The sequence below is a fragment of the Lathamus discolor genome, chromosome 2, assembly GCF_037157495.1.
Source record: "Lathamus discolor isolate bLatDis1 chromosome 2, bLatDis1.hap1, whole genome shotgun sequence".
Lineage (NCBI taxonomy): Eukaryota > Metazoa > Chordata > Aves > Psittaciformes > Psittacidae > Lathamus > Lathamus discolor.
This window is the reverse complement of record NC_088885.1, coordinates 21,083,590-21,104,447: the sequence shown is the minus strand read 5'-3', so window position 1 is coordinate 21,104,447 and position 20,858 is coordinate 21,083,590. Positions and strand designations below refer to the sequence as shown.

The 20,858-nt window shown below is 41.5% G+C and overlaps 1 long non-coding RNA gene across 3 annotated transcripts in view; it reads left to right on the top strand.

The window, feature by feature from the left end:
* Window positions 1–20,858, top strand: part of LOC136007789 (uncharacterized) — a 91,816-nt gene that overhangs the window by 54,771 nt on the left and 16,187 nt on the right. The window contains exons 4-5 of one of the 3 annotated variants that reach the window (XR_010609855.1): window positions 11,321–11,521; window positions 12,028–12,608. The exons of 1 other annotated variant lie outside the window; for it this stretch is intronic. This is a non-coding gene — a long non-coding RNA (uncharacterized LOC136007789). Of the gene's footprint in view, window positions 1–11,308; window positions 11,522–12,027; window positions 12,609–20,858 lie in introns of those variants that run through there. One more of the 3 variants, XR_010609854.1, reaches the window with a different exon arrangement.

The following is a 20,858-nucleotide window of genomic DNA, read 5'->3' as shown; positions in this document are numbered from 1 at the left end:
CGAGTGTCTCACATCCTTTTGTCTTGAAGGTCCTTTTGTTATGCCATGTGCTTTGAAATTTCTGATATGTATGGGTTATTTCAGTTACAGAAGTGATGAGTTTTCAAAGACCGTGTTAATAAAGGAAGATGTTAGCTAGCTTCCTTCAGCAGGCTTTTCTAGGAAAAACAAACCGGAGACAAAAAACCATTGTGGGTATTCTTCATACATCTGTATGTCACTAAATGTACGAGCATGATAATTTTGCATGTAACCCCTCTGTGAAACAAAGAGCTCCGTTCACTCTTATCAACCATGTATGCTTCCCATTCTTTCCCTATATCTTTTTATTTAATTGACTTTTTCTGTGTTGTCTTAAGTTACATTAATGTAACTTTACGGGGAAGGTTACTGTGTGTGGCATCAACTGGAACAACAATCTGCAGGTTTTCAGGGCATTGCTGGTCTGTGCTCTGTACACCTGCTATGCTTAGTGATCAGTGATCTAGGAGGTGTGAGCACACTGAATAAACCAGTGAGCCCAGCTTACTGGGTGAATTTTACCCTTAATGTAATTTGAGAGCTTCTCACTAATGTTTCAGAAAGCTAACTTAGAATCATAGAATAGTTAGGGTTGGAAAGGACCTTAAGATCATCAAGTTCCAACCCCTCTGCCATGGGCAGGGACACTTCACACTAAACCATCTCACCCAAGGCTCTGTCCAACCTGGCCTTGAACACTGCCAGAGATGAAGCATTCACAGCTTCCTCAGGCAACCCATTCCAGTGCCTCATCACCCTCACAGGAAAGAATTTCCTCCTTATATCCAATCTAAACTTCCCCTGTTTAAGTTTTAACCCATTACCCCTTGTCCTGTCACGACAGTCCCTAATAAATAGTCCCTCCCCAGCATCCCTGTACGCCCCCTTCAGATACTGGAAGGCTGCTATGAGGTCTCCACGCAGTCTTCTCTTCTCCAGGCTAAACAGTGCCAAATTTCTCAGCCTCTCTTCATATGGGAGGTGCTCCAGTCCCATGATCATCCTCGTGGCCCTCCTCTGCACTTGTTCCAGCAGTTCCATGTCCTTCTTATGTTGAGGACACCAGAACTGCCCACAGTACTCCAAGTGAGGTCTCACAAGAGTAGAGCAGAGGGGCAGGATCACCTCCTTCAACCTGCTGGTCATGCTTCTTTTGATGCAGCCCAGGATACAGTTGGCTTTCTGGGCTGCGAGCGCACACTGAAGCTGGCTCATGTTCATTTTCTCATTGAGCAGCACCCCCAAGTCCTTCTCCACAGGGCTGCTCTGAATCTCTTCTCTGCCCAGCCTGTAGCTGTGCCTGGGATTGCTCCGACCCAGGTGTAGGACCTTGCACTTGTCATGGTTAAACTTCATGAGGTTGGCATCAGCCCACCTCACAAGCGTGTCAAGGTCCCTCTGGATGGCATCCCTTCCCTCCAGTGTATCAACTGGACCACACAGCTTGGTGTCATCGGCAAACTTGCTGAGGGCGCACTCAATCCCACTGTCCATGTCACTGACAAAGATGTTGAACAAGACTGGTCCCAACACTGATCCCTGAGGGACACCACTCGTTACTGGTCTCCAAGTGGACATTGAGCCATTGACCACAACTCTTTGTGTGCGGCCATCCAGCCAGTTCTTTATCCATCGAGGGGACCATCTGACAAATTGATGTCTCTCCAATTTAGAGACAAGGATGTCATGTAGGAAAGTGTTGAATGTTTTGCATAAGTCGAGGTTGATGACATCAACTGCTCTGCCCCTGTACCTCAGTTCCGTAGCCCCATCATAGAAGGCCATCTAACTGGTTAGGGAGGATTTCCCCTTAGTGAAGCCATGCTGGCTGTCACCAAGCACCTTATTGTTTTTCATGTGCCTTAGCATGCCTTCCAGGAGAATCTGCTCCAAGATTTTGCCAAGCACAGAGGTGAGACTGACTGGTCTGTAGTTCCCTGGGGTCACCCATTTTCCCTTTCTTTAAAATGGGGTTATATAACCCTTTAAGAACTTATTACCCATTAATGTTCTTAATTCTGTATGTTATAAGCAGATCTGGCTAATTTGTTCCCCAGCTGTTTAATTTGCAAAGGGGGCTGTTGTTCTGTGTTAAATAAAACTGGAAAAGAAGGACCCCAAGGAAGATCTGTTTAATTATGAAAGTTTGCACCAGTTCAAAGCTGCTGTTGAATATTAGGTGTGATCCAAAATCTCCTGTTGCCAGAGGAAATGGTTCCTGTGATGTCATCTGATTTCAAATGAGGTCAGTGTGCTCAGCCATTGCTCTGTCACCCGAATCTCTGGAAGGGCAAGCTCTGCCAATGTCATTTAGAGATACCCCACTCTTAATTTCCCCGGCCTAGTACCATATAAAACAGACATTCCCTCCCACCTATATAATTCCACCCTGTTTTTTTCCTGAAGTATTAAATGTGAGATATTTTTTTCATTTTTTATTCATCTATTTATTTTTATTTTTTCGGCCTTCCTTGTTTTATCTTTCCTTTCAAGAAGTCCGATGTGCATGGTTTTGTATAATCCATTGTTATCACAGACAAGGTCTGAGAGGTCCTCTCTGCTGGTAGGCTGCTGCCCCCTAAATCTGAGTTGCTAGCTCATTCAGCCAGGAACTGATGCCTCTATGGTCTGCTTGGACTCATTGTCTGAGTCGGGACATGACTTAATGATCCCACCACTGACAGTCTCTGTGCTTTTACATTATAAACCAAACTGAAAAAAAAAACAAGAACATATTTTTGAGAATCTAGGCAGTTATATGAAAGAGGGGTTTCTAGTTACCCACTTTGGTGGTATTGTATGTTATGGGTTCAGGCACCAAACCATAGTCTTGGCAAGCCCCACCAGCCAGTCTTGGGGCTGAGAGGAGCTCTTTGGTGGAGAGTTTGGTATTGATAGTCTGCTTTTGACTCTGCTTCTCAGGAAAATGTGCCTCGCTGAACAGGCTCATGGCTGAATTGGTTTCTCAGTTGTCTTAATGCCTTTTGGTGTTGCTGATCATGTTGTTCTCTCTTTTGCTTCACCTGCTTGTTTTCCCCAGGTTTTATCTGTCTCTACACTGCTGAAATTTCCTGTTTTCTAATTTACTTTTAGAGGGCATGGGATAGAGTCCCCTGTCAAGTAGTCTGTCTGCTGGTTAAAATATGCCATAGGCAATTTCTTACATAAGTTCAGTGGTCAAAGACACAAAAATACTTTTTGTGCTGTCAGAGCAAATATTTAACTCTTTCCAATATCCAGGCTTTTTCTCTGTGATTTTTAACAACTGTTGATAATATATTAGCTGCTATGGTAAAACTTTGCTTTATGGACTATGTACTATTTTGGGCTTTGTTCTGGTGGGTGAAGAGAGCTGGTATAAGTTACTTTGCTATTTTGAATCTATTATCCCACGTATAAAAGGAGAATAAAAATTCTGGCTGCCTTTCTGCTATGCTTTTAAATACACTGCTGAAAAATGCTACTTAAAAGTTGGACATTATCATCTATAATTATAATCAAACCCATGTGAGCATTATGCATAAGAAGGCAGCCTGATAGCATATATGTCTGTACGTGTTATGAAATCAGGAAACTCCAGCTGCTGCTGTAGACTAGTGACACTGCAGGCATTTTTAAGCACAGATATTAGCTGTTCATTCTGTCACTAAGGCAGAGAACATGGGGAGTTGCAGTGCTACATGTTAAAATTCCTCCCTGTATTTAATTTCTTTGCTGTGATTTCACATTAACATAATCCTTTCACCTAGTTATAAAAATATCAGCAAAGGACCAAAAACCAAAGTCAGGTTTGGAGCTGAATGTCCTGTTATGCTTTGTGATGGCATGTTTAGAGGAAGAGAGAGGGCAGTAGGAACTCACCAAAAAATCTAGAGTTGGACCAGAGAACCTAGCTTGCTTTTTTGACGATACAGCTTCTCTTTTAATGTCTACAATTTTTACTCTTATGTATAACTCTGTCCTGGAATTCGAGAACCTTAAATGTACTTTGGGGCATCAGGTTACTTCAGGAACTTTGATGTGAAACATTAGCTTTTTACTGGCTTACAAAAGTAAAAAGGTTTTGTTATCTTAAATAAATATGCATCGTTACAGTTGATTAAAAAAACTACTTTTAACTTGTGAGCATACCTGAAGCATGAAGTGTCAAATATGAATCTTTATTTTCTAATTTCAGGTGTTAAATGAATAAATCAGCATGCAGTTCTGTAGATGAGCAAGGTTTTAGATCTATCTCCAAAACTCCAGCTGCTCCTTATGCTAGTCTCACTTCCCTTGCTGATCTTGTCTGGATACCTTGGGACAGTCCAAGGACCTGTTAAAGCTGTTACCTGATAGACCTATGTTATAGAGGTTGGTTCTCCCTTATTAGATTTTTGTTTTATGATTCATTGGTTCCAGGCCCTAGCATCAGTGCAGTAATGTTAAAAAGCCCCAAAATTTCTCTACTTCATTTAATGGATGTTACATAACATATCCCTGATATCTTTTTTGTCTTTTTTTCTAAAAAAAAAAGAATGTCTTTTATTGTAAGTGTTCTGGATTATGTTCCTTGGTAAAGGAGCAATAAGGTTCCAAATTGCATGATTCATCAGTCTGGAAATGCTAGTGCAACCCAATTCTTATTTGTCTGCTTCATGATACTAGTTTATTGCATTTCATTGCCATTTTATAAAAGCTCAGAACAAATGCTTGCAAACAAGTGAAGTAGATTACACTTGGTATATATCAGGACAGTAACATGAATTTGTGGCTTCTTTTTTTCTTCAACTGCAACTTTCTTGCTACTGTTACTAATAACAATACTACAGTGACTGTGGAAGTAGCATATTGAGCTGCTAAAGTATTATGACTGTATTGTGTTACACACTTCAAATGCACCTGGCAGAGTCTTGTGTATTTCCCTGAAAGGGGATTGAGTCTGAGGGGACACAGAGCACAGACAGATTTGCCAGAACACCTTTTACAATAGCTTGGGTTGGTTTGTTGGGTTTTTTTTGGTTTGGTTTTTTTTTTTTTTTTAATTAATAGACTTGAGCAGGTAATAGCAGAAAACTATTTGCACTATTCTTCACACACCTGTACACAGCTGGACCAACGGTGAGAGGCCAACCAGACTGTACCCTTGCTCAGAAGTGGTTTGTCACCCTCATACAGCCATGGTTTCTAGACAGCTGTTTGGAAACTCCTTTAAGGTCCCTTGTGTTAGCAGGTGTGTGTTATATCTGTAGTTTTGATCTGCATGTAGTAACGCATTTCCCCTCTTGACCATGGTCTGAGTTATCCCATCACCGGTTGATGGACATGTTCACTAGCCACTTGGTGTCATCAGTTTACCAGTTCTTGGGAGACTTTCACGTGCTATCTCTTGGTGTGTACATTTCCACCCTTCACACACTGGTTTTTGTTGACTGTTCCTCCATCCTCTTCTATGGGTCCTTGGGAAGCCCATTCAGACAGGCTTGTGCAGAGGGTTTTTTATGGCAGGAACGGTGCTGCTGAGGTGCCAACTGGGACTGAGGGAGGCAAAATGTACGTGGGAGAAAAGAAGAAGAGACACTGTTGTGTAGCTGGAGAACAGGGCCACAGATTTTGTTACAGTGCTGGCAGGAAGGCTGTGAACTCTGTCCAGGATGCTTGTGTCCTTCTTGCTCTGCCCTTCACTCTCAAGAACAGCTGTTTCTACAGTGTTCAGCTCCTGTTGTTACTTTTGCTCTGATGCAAGATACGCAGTCACAGAGTACTTGCTTTCCTGGACATACTGGTATTCTGGAAATAGGCTCCAAGATCTGAGGAAAACCTTAAAATATCTTAGATCAGGCCTTTATGGCTTGGTTGACACACTCTTACTGTGACTCAACCTGAGCTGTTTGTTCCTCTCAGTGAATTAGACATTTCTTCTAGTCTCAAATCCACGAAATGTGGTTAGAAAGGGTAGAGCCCAAAGAGCTACGTCAGGCATCAGAAGGAAAGAATTGCTTGTAAGAGTCCATTTTCCCTATGACTCTTCCACCCAACATATCTAAAGTATTTAAAAGAAAGAATAAGTTAAACATCTGTAAGAAATTAAATCCAAAATGAAGACTCAAAAGGATTAAGAAAAATGATTGAATCACAGTCTCAATGTAATGTGTTTTACAGAAACCAGTATATATATATATGTATATATATATATATAACCAGTATATATATATAACAATGTAATGTGTTTTACCAGGCTTTGTCTTTCCACTGTTACTGAGCCCAAGTGCTGAAAACAACAGTTGATGAACCCTTGTTTTAATTTCACTCTAGATATTGTTAATCTGTCTTTATGTAACACTGACAAACATAGTTCGGGGTAGCAATTTTGACTATATTGGTTTGGCGGTGATGGTGTCAGCATTAGATTCTGCTGAGGATACGAGTCATGACCAGGCCTAAGGTTGTAACTTCATGTTAACCTTTTCTTTGGTTCTTTTTTTCAGTCTCTGAAACCTTGTTAGGTTTTATAGAGGAAATACTATGTTGAAACTGCTTTTATCTTTAGGTAAATTCCATTCATGTAATAAAGACTGGTATGCATAGAGTTTATAGCTTGACCATGAAACATTTGTGTTTTGAATGAAAAACATCCAGATTTGTTTTCTTTTCTGCACTGGGGTCTGACACTGAGATGTCAACAGTTGCAGGATCAGGTCCTTAGTTAAAACTGTACAACTGGGAAAATGCAGAGTTTGTACAAGGTCCTCAAAAGAGATGAGTAAACTCCTGGCTGTTCTCTCACCCCAGCTAAAAACTGGGCATGGAAGGGAACTTGATCATTCTGTAAGATGTTACCTGATCCTACAGTACCTGATGCCACACTGCATTCTCCTTAGCCTATTCAGGCCTTGGAGAAAACCCTGGTAGTTGCTGGTGACTTCTTAGTCACTTAGTCTCTTAGGAGAGTTGGAGGGGTTTGTGACGACAGCTATAAAGAAAAAGTTGAGAAGACAAATAACTCCACTCTGTGACTTTTCTTGTATTCACAGAATCATAGAATCACAGAATCCCAAGGGTTGGAAGGGACCTAAAAAGATCATCTAGTCCAACCCCCCTGCAAGAGCAGGGTAACCTACAGTACATCACACAGGAACTTGTCCAGGCAGGCCTTGAATATCTCCAGTGTAGGAGACTCCACAACCCCCCTGGGCAACCTGTTCCAGTGCTCTATCACTCTTACAGTAAAGAAGTTCTTCCTGATGTTAACGTGGAACTTCCTATGCTCCAGTTTACACCCATTGCCCCTTGTCCTATCACTGGATATCACTGAAAAAAGCCTAGCTCCATCATCCTGACATCCACCCTTTACATGTTTGTAAACATTGATGAGGTCACCCCTCAGTCTCCTCTTCTCCAAGCTAAAGAGACCCAGCTCCCTCAGCCTCTTCTCATAAGGGAGATGTTCCACTCCCTTAATCATCTCTGTGGCTCTGCGCTGGACTCCTTCAAGCAATTCCCTGTCCTTCTTGAACAGAGGGGCCCAGAACTGGACGCAATATTCCAGATGCGGCCTCACCAAGGCTGAGTAGAGGGGGAGGAGAACCTCTCTTGACCTACTAACCACTCCCTTTCTAATGCACCCTAAGATGCCATTTGCCTTCTTGGCCACAAGAGCACATTGCTGGCTCATGGTCATCCTCCTATCCACCAGGACCCCCAGGTCCCTTTCCCCTTCGCTACTTTCCAGCAGGTCACCCCCCAACCTGTACCGGTACATGGGGTTGTTCTTCCCCAGATGCAAGACTCTACACTTGCCCTTGTTAAATTTCATCAAGTTTCTCCCTGCCCAACTCTCCAGCCTGTCCAGGTCTCGCTGAATGGCAGCACAGCCTTCTGGTGTGTCAGCCACTCCTCCCAGTTTTGTGTCATCAGCAAACTTGCTGAGGGTGCACTCAGTTCCCTCATCCAGGTCATTGATGAAAATATTAAACAGCACCGGTCCCAGCACCGACCCCTGAGGGACTCCACTAGTCACAGACCTCCAGCTAGATTCTGCGCCATTGACCACAACTCTCTGCCTTCTTCCTTTCAACCAGTTCTCGATCCACCTCACTACTTGATCGTCAAGCCCACACTTCCTTAGCTTATCTATGAGGATGCTGTGGGAGACAGTATCAAATGCCTTACTGAAATCAAGAAAAACTACATCTACCGCTCTACCATCATCCCTCCACCTAGTCACTTCCTCATAGAAGGCTATAAGGTTGGTCATACATGACTTCCCCCTCATAAAACCATGTTGGCTGTTCTTAATGACCCCCTCATCCTTGATATGCCTAGTGATGGAGTCAAGAATAAGTTGTTCCATCACCTTTCCAGGGATGGAGGTAAGGCTGACCGGTCTATAATTACCCGGGTCCTCCTTCTTGCCCTTCTTATAGACTGGTGTGACCTTTGCCATCCGCCAATCCTCAGGCACCTCGCCCGCTTCCCACGACTTACCAAAGATGATGGAAAGTGGCCTAGCAATGACCTCCGCCAGCTCCCTCAGCACCCGTGGGTGCATTCCATCCGGACCCATCGATTTACAGATGTCCAGATTGCATAGCTGATCCCTAACCCAATCCTCATCTACCAAAGCAAACTCCTCCTTTGTCCTGACTCCTTCTGGGGCTATAGAAATCCGGGGCCCTCGGGGAGAGTCTGCAGGAGTAAAGACAGAGGCAAAGAAGGCATTTAGCACCTCTGCCTTCTTTATATCCTCTGTCTCCAGGGTACCCACTTCGTTCAGCAGTGGGCCTATATTGCCTCTTGTGTTAGTTTTATTTGCTATGTATTTGAAGAAGCCCTTTCTATTGTCTTTAACCTGACTAGCAAGATTGAGTTCCAAGGAGGCCTTAGCTGTCCTAATTGCCTCCCTACATCCTCTAACAACTGTCCTATATTCCTCCCAAGCGGCCAGCCCCTCCTTCCATAATCCATAGATTCTCCTTTTCCACTTGAGTTTGCCCAGCAGCTCCTTGTTTAACCACGCCGGTCTCCTAGATCCCTTACTTGATTTCCTACTCATTGGGACGCTCCGATCCTGAGCTTGGAAGAAGCGGTCCTTGAATGCTAACCAACTATCTTGAGCCCCTTTACCGCCTAGTACACTTTCCCATGAGACTTCCCTTAGCAGTTGACTGAAGAGCTATTGATTTGCTGAATCAAAAGAATAGAAGTTCCTTTAAATACTAGTAACATCAATAATTTCTAGGTATTCTTCACTGAATTTTCTCAGTTAATAAGTGTCATATTTAAACAAGGTTTCGGTTGAGTAAAGTGTCAGTTCCCCTAACCATTAAAATATATTTAAAGTGGCTTGATAGTGCTGGTTTTTTGACCTCAGTGTACACTGGTCAAAGGAAGTTAATCTGAAATTCCTAGTATTAAAAGTTTTCTTGAGATTCTCATTTGCTTGGCCTGATATACTTAGGAGTGATTATAATAATAAAGCATCTTATTGTTTTAAACTATACCTACAAGAGGACATTATGCAGAACAAGAATGGATTAGATGATCAATCTTTATGTAATTAATGGATTTGGAACACCTCCTTGAGATACAAAGATGTCATGACCTCTGTGTTTGATAAGAAAACAGCCTATTGCTGACAGTGGTAGTAAGCAAATAATAAGAGTATGGGTATTTTTGCCTGATGCTAAATTGTACATTTCACCCTTGGCTGAGGGTAATCTTACTGGTTTTGACTATGTCCCTTGTGGTAAATTGTTCTTTTTATACATGAAAAGCCACTGGACCTTCTGGAAGTTTAAGGAAGGGAAAATGACACCAAAACTTGTCTGACCATGATGTGTGTAGTAAAAGTTTGGCTGTCAGACGGAACACATTTGGAAGATTATATGGATGTGTTTTGTTTCCTATTTGAGCTAGGAAAATAGGTGTCCTCCCTAAAAAGAAAAAAAGAAATACTTGAGACTTTGCTTTTAGAGCCCAAGAATGGGAACGAATTGAGGCTATATTGAAAGATTTAAAACAGCAAATTTGTGTCAGGTCAGAAAAACAGAATGTAATAATTACAAGAATGCATTGTGATTTATTTTTTTTCCTCGTGTAGTTCATTTGGGAGTTCATTGCTCAGGGAAGGCATATGATTAATAAAGTCTTCTTCATTTTAACTGTTATGGAACAACTTGATTAACATCTGAGCCAATTTCCCACGCTGCCTCAGACTTTGAACAGACAGAAAAGGAGTCAAGTCTCCATGTTGATTCAATGTGTAGCTGAAAATGAGTAGCCAGAAATGGGAGGAGAAACGTGTAACAGTTCCATCAAAATCCTTGACTGAGCAAAACAGGTTATTATTAGACTCCTTTGAAATCTTGAGATTATTTTTAATGGTGGGACTAGGTTTGCTTAAAGGTGCATTGAAATCAGTAAGAGATACATACCGTACCTCCTTAAGCGTTCTTGTAAATTGCACTGTATTTTTGGCTAAAATGCAGGTTCTTTGCCATGTTTGTCAATCTGTGGAAGGTTGGATATGTGTCAGAGCCTTAAGGGCACTAAGAGGTCTTAATGACTAGCCTTACCTGGGGTTTCCTCCCATTAGAGTCTTTAGCTCCTGCCCTGAGCTACATTGGAGGAGTGCTTGTCTCTTGTGTAGCCACAGTGATGTATTCCCTAGCTAAGGATCATCCTGATGCGGACCTCACCCTGTGTGCTGGCTTCTCGTCTTGAACTTGGACCTATCTTATCACCATGGTATTGCCTTGTGACTAGGACTCCAGGTTGGACCTGGCCCCAGTCTCAGGATCTATGCTGCTCCCCAGCTCAAGCTGGTGGATGGGCCCTGGATGGCAACACCCTGTCCTGCTTGTGCCTATGGGCACTTACTCCTGGCTGAACTTTCTTTAGGGAGCAAACTTGCTCTTGCTGCTCCCTTGCAGCTTTTTTTTTTTAATTGTTGTTGGGTTTATTTCGTGGTTGGGGGTTTTTTTTTTTGTTTGTTTGTTTTGGTGGGTGGAGGGTTGTGTGGTTTTTTTGTTTGGTTTGGGGTATTTTTTGGCTATGGGAGAGGTTTATTGTTGGTTTGGTTTTATTGCCTTTTTTATAACAAAATCATATTCTGCAGACTCCTTTTTTACTCCGTTGGCTTCACAGAGATGTTTGAATTAGATCTGATACCTAATCTTTAAACAATTGCTGTTAGTAGAACAGGAGCACATCCTAGTGAAACCAGAATTTCCCCTTCATCTCCAGGACTTGACATTATTTGAGTTTTTTGACCTAATTAATTTTCCTGAGCTTGGCTGTTTCAAAGATTTTCTTGCAGGTCTCCTCAATTGTAGATCTCCATTACCCGTTCCCTAAAGACCAGATATAATCCTTTCATCTATCTTGTGTGGTTATTACTGCCTGCTGCAACAAATGATCACAGCTTTAGCAGCTTTAGATGGATATCTCTGTAATCTCTTCATGGGCTGGCCCCAGAATCCCACTACTCACCAGTACAGTGATCTTTCATATTCATCATGTGAGTATTCAAGTGCTCAGATTTCGGTAATGGGAGTACCCTGGAGAGAAGATAATAAGCTTCAAGGAATGCAAATATTAATCTTCCGTTTTACAGCATTTGCTGAAAGCATTTAAAATTGCATACTTATCTGATTTTAAAATTTACAAGTTGAACCATGTTTGGTTATTTACAGTAGTTATAGAGTATGATCAATAAAGTATGACTTGTGTAAGGGAAGTTTCAGTGGAAGTTAATTAAAGTTAATCAGGAAATAGACAAGGTATACAATAATGAATTTTAATGCCACAAAGCTAATGAGAATTTTATCATCGATTTCACAGTGGACTAGACTTCATGAAAGACTCATCTGACTTAGAGGAAATTTTCTTAATGTGTAAATCAGCTTCATGTTAATTACTATTTGCTGAAATAATTTTAGTAATGAAGAAAGTGAAGTTAGATTTGCAGATGATTCACAACCACAAAAAATGACTGAATGAATTTTTTGTTTTGTTCAATTCTAGTTCTTTACCTGTTACTGCTGGCAGTATCACTAGCTCTCTGTGGCTGAAAAAGTTAACCTGATTGAAGTGATGAAGCTCAGTCCAGAGCAACACCTGCATTCAAAAACTGATCAGAAAGTTATACAGTGAGTAGGTGACTGAAGAATAGAAGTACTAAGTTTGCTGTTTGTGAGTGGAAGAAAGATATCTAAAAGAGTGCCTTCTACTTAGGGAAGCAGCTGTAGATTTTGTAATGATGCTTTTCATGGTAAATGATGGTTCTAAATAAATATACTACAAATATCAGAAGTCTATAAAATTTTAATGTTTCATTGTTGCAAAATCAATGGTGTTGTAAAAGGAAGCACAGTCCAATAACATTCCTTGTTCTATTGCGCAAGAGAAGTTTTTCAGGGTTTTTGGTTTTGTTAATTTAAGACCTTCAGATTTGTCAGAATGTGAATCTGAGTGAACTTCACAAAGAGATGTTACATGTCTCAGGCAGTAAAACCACTCTCCTTGAGTAAATAAATCCTTGCCCCATCTTTATCTTTGCTGAAAGGAAGAAATAAGTTTCGTTTTCATGCTTATTGTCATTGCTGGACATTGCAATAAATTTAACAAGGCCTCTAGGTTTTTAACCATGGTGCTTAGCTGAGGCTGGGGTTCAAATCATGGGGGTATTGGTGGCTGTATTTAATATGGAGGGGCCTGAGGATAAACCAAAGGCTCGACTTTGTGAGACAAATTTCTGCATATTTGAGGAAAGAGTCACCTCAGGCGGATGCAGGTCTGAAGAGGAAACATTGCCCAAGAGGAAAGGGAGAAAAGCAGTGCTGCAAGAGGCGAGGGAGTTCCTTGGTTCTTATCCTTATCATGTGATAAGGAAGGGCTGAGCTAAACGAAAAACCAGAGGGAAGAAAGAGGATAAGGCAAAGCTGAAAAAGATGTGAAGAAACGAAAGAATGCAGGCAAGATGGGACACAGTCAATTGCTCAGGAAAGTCGAATTCCTGTGAATATTTACATATATAAAGTTTAGTCTTGTGGGGATTTATTATCATATTTCTAACACATGAGAATAACCACTACTTCAACTGAGGAAGTTGCTCATATCCTGTGGTGGAAGAATCAGCTCCAGGCATCAGCTCTAGCAGAATTTACTTTTGATAGATGAATAAAACCCACATTAGCTGCCATATAAAAATCATTATCACATGAGTTTCTGCTATGCTTGCTCAGTCTTTCATGTATGGAGTAGGTATTGCCAACTCATCTCAAATAAACTACCCAGCAGGTGGCTGATAATGGCTTTAGGCTGATACCAGTCAGGATCATGATGCAGGGCATAGTCACATCAGTAGTCAGGATATTGAGCCACTCTTGAAACCACAGCAAAATCCCACAGCTGTCATTCAGCATCCTCCCTGCAAGACATTCTTGGTACTCTGAATTCACTTACAGTGGTAGCTTTACCCTTTGGGTGTTCCGCAGGCAACTTAATTGATAAAACAGACAAACAAAACATAGATACTATAGGTAATGTAGGCTTTCATAATTTCTTTTCTATTTGTTTTTTGTTTGGTGTGGAGTTTTTTAACTCATCTTTCTTTTGTGCTGTACATTAGTGTCCACACAGTGTGATTGTGAGACTGGATGGCAGTAAAGAAAATTTTGCCATTCTGTGTATTTGTTTAATTTTGCAGTTCGGATCTCCAAAATAAAAGATATGTTATTTGTGTTTATCTAATCTTAATACTAAATGTAGTCTGCATGGTGGAGGTGGGTGCTGCTGTTTGGGGTACCCCTTCCAATTTATGTCATAACTGCTAAAAAATGATGATGTACTGACAACTGGGAAATGATGTAAAAAAACCATATTCATTACAGAATGTGAAAAGATGCTCCTAGTATCTCTCATATTTCTTTAAAATGGCTTCCTTATTTATCTTTTTCCAACAGGCCAAGTAATACAGTTCAGTGCAAGCAAAGGTATATTCTAGGCAGTAGCAGCCTGTGTGCGTGTTCCATTTCAGAGGCTGAGCAGTGCTGGAGGGACCCATTTTTTTCTGCCTGCTGCAGCTCTCTCCATTATTCTTTTAGCCAGATGTCAGGCAGAAAACTGACAAGCTTTAGATGCTCTTAAAAATGATAATAATAAGGGAAGATGATAGAATATAACTGCTTTGTACTCCTCCAGCTGAATTGCTATTGATTTTAAAGAATGTAAAAATCTCATTGTGAGACAACCATCTCTAGCCCTCGGCTATGCTCTGCCAGCTTGCCTGCGTGGGGCAGGGTAGGACCTTGCAAATAGCTTTGCTCTTTTCAAGGAGATGGCTTGTAGCATGCAGTTCTGCTTTGTACAATCCTAGTTGCTATGATTTGTCTCTCTGATTAGTCTTTCTCCCATTGCAATTGCTATTAGACATTATGTTGACTTCAGGTGCATAGAGCTGTGTTGCATTAGAGCAAAAAGGCACTGACTTTGTTAAATGTTGCATTGTAGCACTTATTTTCATGGGTACAGAAGGATTTGTTTTAGAAAAATAAGGTACAGTCCCATCCAATGAAGTGGGACTTCTTTGAGCCCAAAGTGTTTTTCACAAGTAGTGGGTATATAATTCAAATATTTGTATTTTAATATGATTTTTTTTCCTATCTTTCACCTGCGGATTTTCTTTCAGGGAAGTTATATTTTTCATTACATTATTTTAGTTTGCACCTAAGGAAAGAACATAAGAGAAAATGTTTTTATCACTGTTTTGCTTGTGTTCCCTTCTGTACAAAGAATTTTTACAACAAAGAAAAGAAATTATTTCTTTATCAACAAGGCACAGGAAACAATCATTAATTATTGTATAGATATTGCAGCTTATCTAATCTATTCAATTGCCGCAAAGAATAGTAGCAAAGTTGGATTTTGTATAGCTTTGTTACTGCAAAGGATACAGGACAAAAGGAAATTATGTTATTTCTGGTTTAACTTTTATATGACGCTGTAAAAGAAACATATGCAGTTGTAAATTGTTTCATTATATAGGTTCCTCTTACCAGTAGATACTTCTGCTAAAAGATAATGTTTTGCCAGATAGCCAATAGGTGTCTCAAAAGCATATTCATGGTTTTTACTCCTGAGTAAATACATGTTTCCAGACCGTATTAACACAGATTGTTTCTCCATGTAGTGTACATATATGCATAATTATGGAAATATGTCACAAATAATCCTGCAGGGTATAGCTTTCATTTTTTTCTATAGTGATATTAAACAGCAGTATAATTATGGGGAGCGATATGTAGTGATATCTTTAACTTGCAAAGACAAGGTGTCACATCTAATACAGTACAAATCTAATAGGGTGGTACAGCATGACAGCAGTGAGTTCACTCTGCATTCTCGGGTATACATTGAGATACATGTTAGAACAAAGCAGGAGATGGATTTCAGGAAGCAGAAGGCTTGTAACATTTATAAAGCTGGAAGCATAATGATTTTCCTTTTATTTTATATATTAGCAAAGTTCTGATGACCCAGAATCTGATTTTTTTTTTTCCCAGATATCTTGCTAATGTGTTATAAAAATCCATGACATTGAAAAGTAACTGGCACACAGTTGATATCTGGTTTAGACATAAGTATTTATTTAAATTTTTGTCAGGATTTCATCTCCTATTTATGTAGCCAGATATTTGATTGTGTTGACTGTACAATTGTGTTACTTCCAGTTAGTTTTTGTGATGTAATGTGCAATAAACACTGAATGCATTCCAGATTTCTTTTTTCCTTTATGAAAGTAGTATCACAATAAAAATATAGGAAGTATGGGTGATCTGAGTTCAAGATTTGGCTTGAACCACCCTCAGTAAGGCAATGCATGTGATCTCCTTGAACTCCTCTCTCTGGCAGGCTCCAGGAACTCTGTTGGAAGTTCAAAAGGTTTCTGCTCCTGGAATAAACTTACTGATGCACAGCTGAAAGAATAATTTGGATCTTTATTAACAGATATGAATGACGGAACTTGTGAATTGAGTATTTAGGAGGGCAAGAAAATCCTAAGCAACTGTATGCTTGAAGAGTTTGCTTTGCATTGAGTAAGTGCAGTGGCGGTTGTTACGCCTGTTCAAGGGCCAATTTTATGCAGTTGAACTTGAAAAATAAATTTGAAATGAGCTATTTTTACCCATCATATACAATTTGCAAAAATGAAAAAGCTTCTGATTTTTCAAACAGTAATATCTCAGAAAATCTCGTGGTGATTCAATGCGATTTTCCCTTGCAGATGGATTTTGTATCTTGTTTTTAGTCAAAGCGTTCAGTACTAGCAAGGCAGGAAAGATACCCCAAACAAGGCTTGTAACAGTATTTTGGGAAACCTAGCAAGTGCATAGAGGCATTTAAGTAACAAACACTGGCACAAAAGGATCAAGGATCTAATGTCAGCACATTAAAGGGTATATGTGCCAGTGCTTTAACTCCAGTTAACAGTGCTCCACTGTGAGTAATCTGGGGTTTTTTGGTTTTGTTTTTCTTTTTTTACCAGAAAATAAATATGATCTCCCCTGAGAGGTTTATAGGTCCTACATACCACTTAAGGCAGGAATTACAAAGTTTAATCAGGCAGAAGCAAATCATAAAAGTTCATTTAGGGAAAAATTAGAATTCCTCAATCCCCTTTAATGTCCACATATCAGGTAAGGACAATTTTTCTTTTTCTGCCCTTACCGAAGTGGAAACTTCCCTCTTTTCCGGATGATACAAACACTCCTGGAACAGGTCAATGCAACAGCTTCTTCCTGCCGAGCACAGTATTAGGTGTAGCTGGGGGAGTATTCAGAATTCGGTGTATGGCTGGGGCACAGCCCAGACTCTTGTAGGATGACTCTCTCATGGGTCACTTTTTGGCTAGATGTATACCTAGATGTAAAGGTCTTTAGTTGCTAGAGCTCTGTGTCTGTCAGAAGCAGCTATGTGAAGAGGTTCTATGCATGAGCTATACAGCAATGTCTCGTGGTCTGCAAACAGGCCCATGGGCTGCAGTTTTGGAACTAATGCTCTGGAAAGGTTGCTTCTGCCAGATGTTTTATTCCAGAAAACTCATATGTAAGTAATTCCCGTATCTGAGGCCACTTATAAACAAGAGACTGTTTCTGGAAGTCCTTTTTGGTAAATGCTTTCTCTTTCTGTTATCTTGGCCTCTTTCCCTCCTCCTTGTTTGTCACTTGAGGATCCACCTAAAATGAAGAATGTAGCACATTCAAAAGAAAGTTCCTGGAGCTGAAATGTTGTAGCTGTTCTGTCTCTGTGGACTCTTAAATCAGAGTTGCAGTTTGTGTTACTTGTGCTGAGGAGAGTTAAAAACCTTGAAAAAAGTTGGTGTTTGCATCTGTGGCATAAAGTACCACCACTTCACAACACAACAAGGGTATGAGCTCTTGAGAGCTGAAAGCACCGTAGATTTTATCAGTGTGAGAATATATAGTATGCACAGCCCCAAGAAAAGGTAACTTGAAGTCTTCAACCTAATGACAGCTATTAGGGCAATTAAACATGAATTTTAACATAATGAAGGCTTCTGGGCTGTGCAAGACACCAATATCCTGTCTGATTTCACTGCTGAAAGATATCCTAACTTGGTAAACTCATATCACTGGTGAGTGATTCTTTCTTGAAGCACCATTTCACATCCTATGAAATTTAAATCATTAAACATTCCACTTGGAAATGGATGCTTTCTACTAACTTTTTTGTACGGTACTTATCAGAATTCTGAGACATTCCCCCCCCCCCCCCCCCCCCATCCATTAACTTGATATTGCAGCTGGATACACTGTGGAGAAATAGAAAAAGAAATCTGGTTTAGTAGAGTTGATGTTTGTCATGAGCTCTGATGAAGATGGTTGTGGTACTGAATGCATTTGTTGTTGCTGTATGTAAGATTAAATGTATCCCCTGTCCACTGGACTCCTTTCCCTTGCCATTAAATCAGTTAACAGATAAGCATCAGTCCCAGATGCTCAGATTCCCATCTACCTCTGAGAATGTTGTGTTTGGTGGGGTTTTTTTGGGTTTGGTTGGTTTCGGGTTTTTTGGGGGTGTTTTTTTGTGCTTTGTCTTTGCACATATGGAAGATTAAAACTAGCATATCCTGGGCACTGGGCAGCCAAATAACTTCAGATACTTTCTGAAGAATGTATGTTTGTAGGACCATGCCTTGAAGATGGTGCCCAACTGGTGACAGGTTTGGTTGGAAAGAACTCATTAGTTGTCATCAGTAGAATTTAAAAGCCAAACCAAAAGCAAAAACCGTGTGCAGTCTGGAACCATTCAGTATGTTAGTTTCTTAGAATCAAGGAATCATAGAATAGTTAGGGTTGGAAAGGACCTCAAGATCATCAAGTTCCAACCCCCCTGCCATGGGCAGGGACACTTCATGCTAAACCATCTCACCCAAGGCTCTGCTCAACCTGGACTTGAACACCACCAGGGATGGAGCATTCACAACTTCCTTGGGCAACCCATTCCAGTGCCTCACCACCCTCACAGGAAAGAATTTCTTTCCTATACCCAATCTAAACTTCCCCCGTTAAAGTTTTAACCCATTATCCCTTGTCCTATCACTACAGTCCCTAATGAAGAGTCTCTCCCCAGCATCGTTATAGGCCCCCTTCAGGTACTGGAAGGCTGCTATGAGGTCTCCACGCAGCCTTCTCTTCTTCAGGCTGAACAGTGCCAAATTTCTCAGCCTCTCTTCATATGGGAGGTACTCCAGTCCCATGATCATCCTTGTGGCCCTTCTCTGCACTTGTTCCAACAGATCCATATCCTTCTTATGTTGAGGCCACCAGAACTGCACACAGTGCTCCAGGTGAGGTCTCACGAGAGCAGAGCAGAGGGGAAGGATCACCTCCTTCAACCTGCTGGTCACGCTGCTTTTTATGAAGCCCAGGATACAGTTGGCTTTCTGGGCTGCGAGCGCACACTGAATCTGGCTCATGTTCATTTTCTCATTGAGCAGCACCCCCAAGTCCTTCTCCGCAGGGCTGCTCTGAATCTCTTCTCTGCCCAGCCTGTAGCTGTGCCTGGGATTGCTCCTACCCAGGTGTAGGACCTTGCACTTGTTGTGGTTGAACTTCATGAGGTTGGCATCAGCTCACCCCACAAGCGTGTCAAGGTCCCTCTGGATGGCATCCCTTCCCTCCAGTGTATCAACCGGACCACACAGCTTGGTGTTATCGGCAAACTTGCTGAGGGCGCACTCAATCCCACTGTCTGTGTCAGCAATGAAGATGTTAAACAAGACCGGTCCCAACACTGATCCCTGAGGGACACCACTCATTACTGGTCTCCAAGTGGACATTGAGCCATTGACCACAACTCTTTGTGTGTGGCTGTCCAGCCAGTTCTTTATCCACTGAGTGGTCCATCCATCAAATTGATATCTCTCCAATTTAGAGACAAGGATGTCGTGTGGGACAGTGTTGAATGCTTTGCACAAGTCAAGGTTGATGACATCAACTGCTCTACCCCTGTCCCTCAGTTCTGTAGCCCCATCATAGAAGGCCAGAAATTGGTCAGGCAGGATTTCCCCTTAGTGAAGCCATGCTGGCTGTCACCAAGCATCTTGTTGTTTTTCATGTACCTTAGCATGCCTTCCAGGAGAATCTGCTCCAAGATTTTGCCATGGACACAGAGGTGAGACTGGTTGCTCTGTAGTTCCCTGGGTCATCTATTTTCCCCTTCTTGAAAATGGGGGTTATATTTCCCTTTTTCCAATCATCGCGACCTTCATCTGACTGCCATAATTTTTCAAATATGATGGACAGTGGTTTAGCAACTTCATTTGCCAGCTCCTTCAGGACCCGTGGATGGATTTCATTGGGTCCCATGGACTTGCGCACATTCAGGTTCTTAAGATGGTCTTGAACCAGATCCTCTCCTACAGTGGGCCCAAGGTCTTCATTCTCACAGTTCCTGTGTCTGCCTTCCAAGTCTTGGGTGTGTGCAGTCAGAGCATTTGCCAGTGAAGACTGGGGCAAAGAATTCTTTAAGAACCTCAGCCTTCTCCAAATGCAGGGTAGCCATTTCTCCTGATAGCTTCCAGAGAGGGCCCACGTTGTCCCTAGTCTGTCTTTTATTCGCTATGTACCTACAGAATCCCTTCCTGTTATCCTTAACATCCCTAGCCAAGTTCAATTCTAACTGCCTTAGCTTTCCTAACCTGATCCCTAGCTTCCCGGACAAGATCCCTGTATTCTTCCCAGGCCGCCTGTCCTTGCTTCCACCTTTTATAAGCTTCTTTATTCCTTTGAATTTTCCTCAGCAGCTCCTTATCCATCCAAGGAGGTCTCCTGGCCCTCCTGCTGCACTTCCTTCTAGTCAGGACGCAGCACTCTTGAGCTTCTACCAGGTGATCCTTGAACATCAACCAACAGTCTTGGGGCCCCCTGCCCTCTAGGGCTATATCCCATGGAACCTTACTAAGCAGGCTCCTGAAGAGGCCAAAGTCTGCTCTTTTGAAGTCCAGGGCAGTGAGCTTGCTGCACGCTCTTCTCACTGTCCTGAGAATCTCAAACTCGATCATCTCATGATTGCTCCAACCAAGGCTGCCCTGGAGCATCCCATTTCCAACTTGCCCTTCCCTCCTGGTGAGGTCAAGCATGGCACCTCTCCTTATCGGCTCTTCTATTACTTGCAGAAGGAAATTGTCTTTCTTTCTTAATGTTAAGCACAGTTATCTTATTTAATTGAACACAACTAGCTTATTTAGAACTGGAAATTTGATATCTCTTCTATACCAGACTCAACATCCACCTCAGAAATATCTCTCTATCAGGGAATAGCTTCTTAGT